This window comes from Camelus ferus, chromosome 6 (assembly GCF_009834535.1).
Source record: "Camelus ferus isolate YT-003-E chromosome 6, BCGSAC_Cfer_1.0, whole genome shotgun sequence".
NCBI lineage: Eukaryota > Metazoa > Chordata > Mammalia > Artiodactyla > Camelidae > Camelus > Camelus ferus.
Genome location: NC_045701.1, coordinates 3,640,907 through 3,646,906, shown reverse-complemented (window position 1 = coordinate 3,646,906; position 6,000 = coordinate 3,640,907).

Sequence of the window (6,000 nt, the reverse complement as noted above, 5' to 3'; positions counted from 1 at the left end):
TAGCAGGGGCTTAATAAAAATGTAATGAATGAATGGTTCTCCATGGATGTCAAATGAATGAAGGACTCAAATGATCAATCAAAGGAGAAAGCCATGGAGAGAGGCTGTTGGATTTCAGAGGAGAGGGGTGTATTGCTGGCAGGGGGCGGGGTGGGCAGGTGACTGGGGAGACCTTCACGAAGAGGTGATGGGCTGTGGGGTCCACAGTCCACCATGGGAAGAGTGGGGTCTGAGAGCAGCAGCTTCTCAGAGGCCGCTTCCCTGGCTCCAGTGGAGGGGAGGAGGCTGGGATTGGAAGTGCTAATCATCCTGTGAAAAATTGCTCCTCTTGGCGGTGGAATACACACAGGGCTGGTCTGTTTATTTTTCTTTGGCCCCAAGCAGCTGGGCCTCTTTTTCATCCTAATTGCTTTGCTTCAAGTTGCTGTCACTTCCCAGGAACGGTGGCAAGTAAACTGTGCTGGTGGGAGACACAGCAGTCGGCAGACAGGCCACCTCTGAGCATGCCCATCATGGGCACAGTTATGGGACCCCCAGGGAGGGGAGACTTCCCGGGACTCATCCCCGCAGGGTCCTCTGCATCCCTCATGATTCTGCCCCACCTGGAGTGGGGAGCCCCTCTCACTGGCGCCCCAGCAACTAACAAAAGGTACAAGGGGCCTTTTGTAGGGCCACAGGGTCTTGGAGCAGGGTATAAGCGTCTCGTCCAACCCCTCAGTTTTACAGGGAGGAAAGGAAAGTCGGGGCTGGGGGCGGGGCAAGTAACTCACCTGGAGACACACAGCAATGCATGGACCACTCTGAGCTAAAACCCACATCTCCAGAATCCTCTTCCCACCACACCATGCTGCGTCTCTTGTGCTACCTTCCAGGACACCTGTGAGGGAGGTTCCCCGGAATGACCCATCAGGCCTGCCCTCCCTGATCCCAGACCTCCATCCTTATTTTTTCCCGGAAACCTCACCCCTCTTGTGGCACCTTATTTCAGCACTCTGCTTTCATTCAGCAGATAGAGACAAAAAGTTGGTCTCTAATGGTGGTATTGGAGCACTTGGGCCCTTCACATCTCTCTCTCTCTCACACACACACACTCACACTTTTGACAACTCTAAGCATGGCCTGACAACATTGATCCAGTATGGTTTTCTTTCCAGTAACATATTTGCATTCTACCTGGGGCCTTCCATGAATGGGCCTAACCCCACAGAGGGAATTTCAGGTGCTCAGAAAGGGAGCCAGCATTGGGTTGGGATGGAAGCAAGGGACTGAGGATCTGAGTCCCTTGGGGCCAGTTCCGCCCGCCAGGCAGCCAGCTGGTTTTGAAGTCAAACCCTGGCTCTGACAGTAACTGCTCTCTGACCCTGGGGAAGTTCCTTAACCTTTCTGATATTATGGTGTCTCAAATCTAAATTGGGAGGATAATTCTTGCCCCGGAGGATGGTTACGAGAGTGGAATGAGAACCTAACTACAGGTTATGCTCACTATCCATGTTCCTTCCTCCTCCCCACCTCTTCACCCCCCCCCCAACTTTTCCCTCTGCATTGAGACCCTGTCCGTGCAGCAGGCACAGGTTGGATGAGCCAAACACGGTCCTGCAGTCTGTGTACTCGTCACTCAGTGAGGGGGCAGGTTGGCAGAAGGGTAAACATCGGCTTTAGCATCAGGAGACCTGGGTTCCTCTTCCAGCTCTATCACTTGCCAGCTGAGTCATCTTGGGCAATCTCGGTTTCTTTATAAAATGCTGAGGATGATAAGACTTAACCGTATACAGAGTTGCTATGCAGACAGATCACGTGAAGCACCTGTAGCTCTCCCAGTAAGGAGGGAGCTTGGAGCCTTGAATCAGGCTGAGAATGTGGGCCTTACTCTGTAGGAAGTGGGGAGTCCCAGCAAGCGTTTGAGGTGATGAATATGCAAGACGGAACCAAGCCCCTCACCCGCCCTGTCGGCCCCTCTAGATCCACTCTCCCCTTCTCCTGCTCCCGCCTCCCCCAGGAGGCCGATCTTTTGGGTTACATCACTGGCTCTTGGCGCTGGCTCCCAATGGGAGTGGGAGGTCAGGGGTCCTCAGTTGCTGTCTCCCTCCCCTTAGGGCTGCCCTCACACTGACTTTTCTTCCTCCACTGGCCAGAGTCACAGCTCCAGTCACGTGGCCCTTTCTGTGCCACCCTCTCAGTCTCCAGGCTGCGGTGGCCACCTCTCCCCTCACCCTGCAGGCCTGGGGGTGGCGAGACCCCCCGTCACTAGCCCCGCACTATCCTTACCATGGCAGCCTCCACCCTTAGTAAACAGCCTCTTTCCTCAAGTCTCCTCTAATGACCTGATTTGACTGTGCCATTTCTTTCCTGCCAAGATACGTGCCCTGTGCCTCTGGCTCTCGTCTCTCTGGGCATCTGTCACCGAGTGGCTTGGTCTGGGTCCAGCAAATGATATAGGCTTACTTCGTGTTATTGCACATTGCTTCCCAGACGTTGCGTCTTTTATGAACTGGAGGTTTGTGCCAACCCTGCATCGAGCAAGTGTCGGCGCCGTTTTCCAACAGCATCTTCGTGTCCCGGTGTCACATTTTGGTAATTCTCGCGGTATTTCAAAACTTTATCGTTATATTTGCTGTGGTGATCTGTGGTCAGTGATCTTTGATGTTACTGTGGGAACTGTTTGGGGATGCCATGAACTGCACCCATGTAAGACGGCGAACTTAATGGATTGTGAAATGACCATAAAAGATCTAAATTGTTACATAAACTTAGTTGATAAAGCAGCAGCAGGACTGACTCCAGTTTTGAAAGAAGTTCAATTGTGGGCGAAATGCTACAGAGAAATCATTCATGAAAGGAAGAGTCAATCGATGTGTCAAACTTCACTGTTGTCTTATTTTAAGAAATTGCCACAGCCGTCCCATCCTTGGGTCATCACCAACCTAAGCACAGCAGCCAGCAGCACTGAGGCAAGACCTCCCCCCACAACCCCAGCACAGAGTATGGCTTGCTGAAGGCTTAGAGGATGGTCTGCACTTTTTAGCAATAAAGTACTTTTTAATCAAAGTATGCACATTGTTTTTAAGACATTGTGCCGATGCACACTAATAGACTATATAGGGTAAACATAACTTTCATATGCACAAAAAAATCTGTACGTGACTTGCTTTATTGCGGTGGTCTAGCACTGAACCCACAAGATCTCTGAGGTATGCTTGTACTGGAAAATGTCCATCTCAGTATCTTGGCCTGATTACACAGTGATGGGAACCAGAGAAACATCTTACCAGAAGGGGTGGTGCCTCAGTGACCGGAAGCTTCCTTGTCTTCCAAACCACTTGAATTGGAGGGGAAAAAAGTGACCTTTAGAAGCTCTCTGAGGACTGGCTGGGAATGGAAACAGAACCCAATGCGTGGGCTCTAGGGAGCCCAGCTTCTGCTGCGCCCTCCCAAGTGAGGGACCAGGCAGGTCTGCAGCCCCGGCCTCTAGGTAAGGTCTGGTTCTCCACTGCCCTGGTCAGACCTGACTTTTACCATGTTTAACCAGGGGGTCCTGCAGGAGTCAACACGGAGCCCTAGAGACCTTTTCTCCAGGCCCAGCCCTGCCACCCATTTGCTGGGTGATATTGGGCTGGTTGCACTACCTCTCTGAACACCACTTTGCATCTGTCAGTGAAGGCAATAGCGCACACGTTCGCTGTGTGGTCAGTGAGGGGACGTGAAGGCAGGCCCACAGTGAGGGGAGCCGGGTGCTCCAGCCTCTAGCTCAGACTTCTGGATTCTAACTGACAGTGTCGTCTCAAGTACCCAGAGCTTCCCTTAATCCTTTCTGGTGAGTCTGTCACCTTGCAACTCAGTGAAACCTCTTCGGAAGCCAGTTACACTTGCATGGCCTCCCTGGAGAGAGGTAACTTTCATGGTCTCCCTCCTTTCCTCCCTTCCTCCCTCTTCATTCAGCAAACATTCCAAGCACCTCCTCTAACCACAAGCTGTGCCAGGCACAGGGGGCAGAGAGACAAAGCAGGTTCAGTCCCTGCCCCTAGGGCTTCACATGGAATGATGGAGGACCCCCCCGCCCCCCCCCCCCCCCGCCAGCAATCACAGGACCACAAGGTGTCCCTGTTGGAGATGAGCCCCTCGGTGACACACAGGACTTCCACACCTCCTGGCAGCCCACGCTTCGGCCCATCTTTCTCTCATCCCGCTTTACAGTTTCAGATTTTTCTCTAGGTTCAAGGGGTGGAAAGGACACCCTCTGCCCCGTCTTGGCACTTGCCTTTGCTCATTTTCTCTCAGTGCATCCAGGAGGGTGCCTTGGTCGTCAGCAAGAGAAATAGCCTTTAGCTAAGTTAAGGAGAGCAGGAGTCTAGTGGATGGATTTTAGGTAGCTCTAGGCTCCCAGGGAAGGCTGGAGCACCAGCTGGGAAAGGACAGAATGAATGTGCTCGAGGTTCCAAGGTTCCACGCCAGAGTCGGCCTGGCCCTGTGTGGGTGACTTATGCCCCCTCCCTGGTCAGGAGAGGACAGGGCACTTTGACTACAACACACTGAGATGGCCCACAGCTCGGGGAGGTAATTCCTCCAGGCTCACCGGCTATCACTTAAGAATAAGAGGGAATGACCCTTAGCTGGGCCAGAAAACAGCAGCGGCCATTATGGTCTCCCTTCCATCCCTCGTGTTGGCACTGCTGTGTCGATTCCATCGCTCCCTGGCTGCAGAGTCAAGTCCAAACTCTCCAAGGTGCAGCCACAACCCTCCAGGCACACGGAGGAGCTCACCACTCCCCTCCCACCCCGGGTTGTCGCACGTCTCACAGGGAAGAACAAATCTGACTCCATACTAGATCTGTTCCTTTGGCTCTAACCCTGTGCTCTGTCTCCTGTGCTTAGTCTTGCTGGCTCTGCACTTTTTGTAAAAGAATGTTGCCTATAGCCTGAAATATACAGGAGAGCCTGTTCTCAAGGCTCTGACCTTTAATAAGAGTATAATACTTTCCCATTCATATAAAGATAAAAGTTGCAGAAGGAAAAATAACATTTGTCTTGTTGGAGGTTTGCAGGGACACTGACCTGACCCACATGGACAGCTGCAAGAACAAAGGACTCTGACACCAAGAAGTCTGCAACAACCAACCACACCCCCCCACCCTCTTTAGTATAAAAGGACCCTGAATTCTGACTTGGGGAAGATGGTTCTCCAGGACATTAGTCCCCCATCTTCTCAGTCTGCCGGCTTTCTGAATAAAGTTGTTTTTCTTTGCCCCAACACCTCATCTCCCGATTTATTGGCCTGTCATGTGGCGAGCAGAACAAGTTTGGACTTGTTAACAATGCCTGGGTGACGGCTGCCTGGGATGTCCTTCCTCTCCTTTTCCACGTGAAGAACTCCTGCCCACACTGCAAGGCCCAGCTCAGTTGTGCCCCCTCCTGGAAGACACCTCGTGCCAGCCTGAGGCTCAGCTCTCAGCCTGGCTCAAGCTGCTGCAGGTGGGGGCTCACCTCTGCCTGGAGACTGCCCTCACTGCACCAGAGTCAGTGGCGTACGAGCTGTCTGTCCCCATGGTGGAGCCCCTGATGCCCTCCCCTCCATCCCTTATCTCCTCCTGGTGCCCAGCACAGGGCCGGCTGAGGTTCGTGGAATTGTTTAGCTGCTGAGGGTTTCAGAATCTGTGATCAAGTCATGTCCTGGGGCTGGTCTGTCCTGGGTCCCTGGCTCCCCAGCCCCCTTGGCTTCCATCCTTCCACCCTCACCCGGCACCCAGTGAATGTCTCCGTTCAGCCTAAAAACATTTTCTTAATGACAAAAATAAATAAATAAATAAAATCATAGGTTACAGATCTTGAGCAGTAAAACAGCAGATGACGTTGTGTGGGCAACTTCCCAGAGGACACAGAACACACGTCTCCTGAGCGGGCGGCCTTATAAGGATAGGTTCAGGAGGAGAATGGGCAGGAGGCAGAGCCACCCGCCAAGGAGAGAGGGGGTGGGTGCCCCACCGCTGGGCTGGGAGTGGAGCCAGC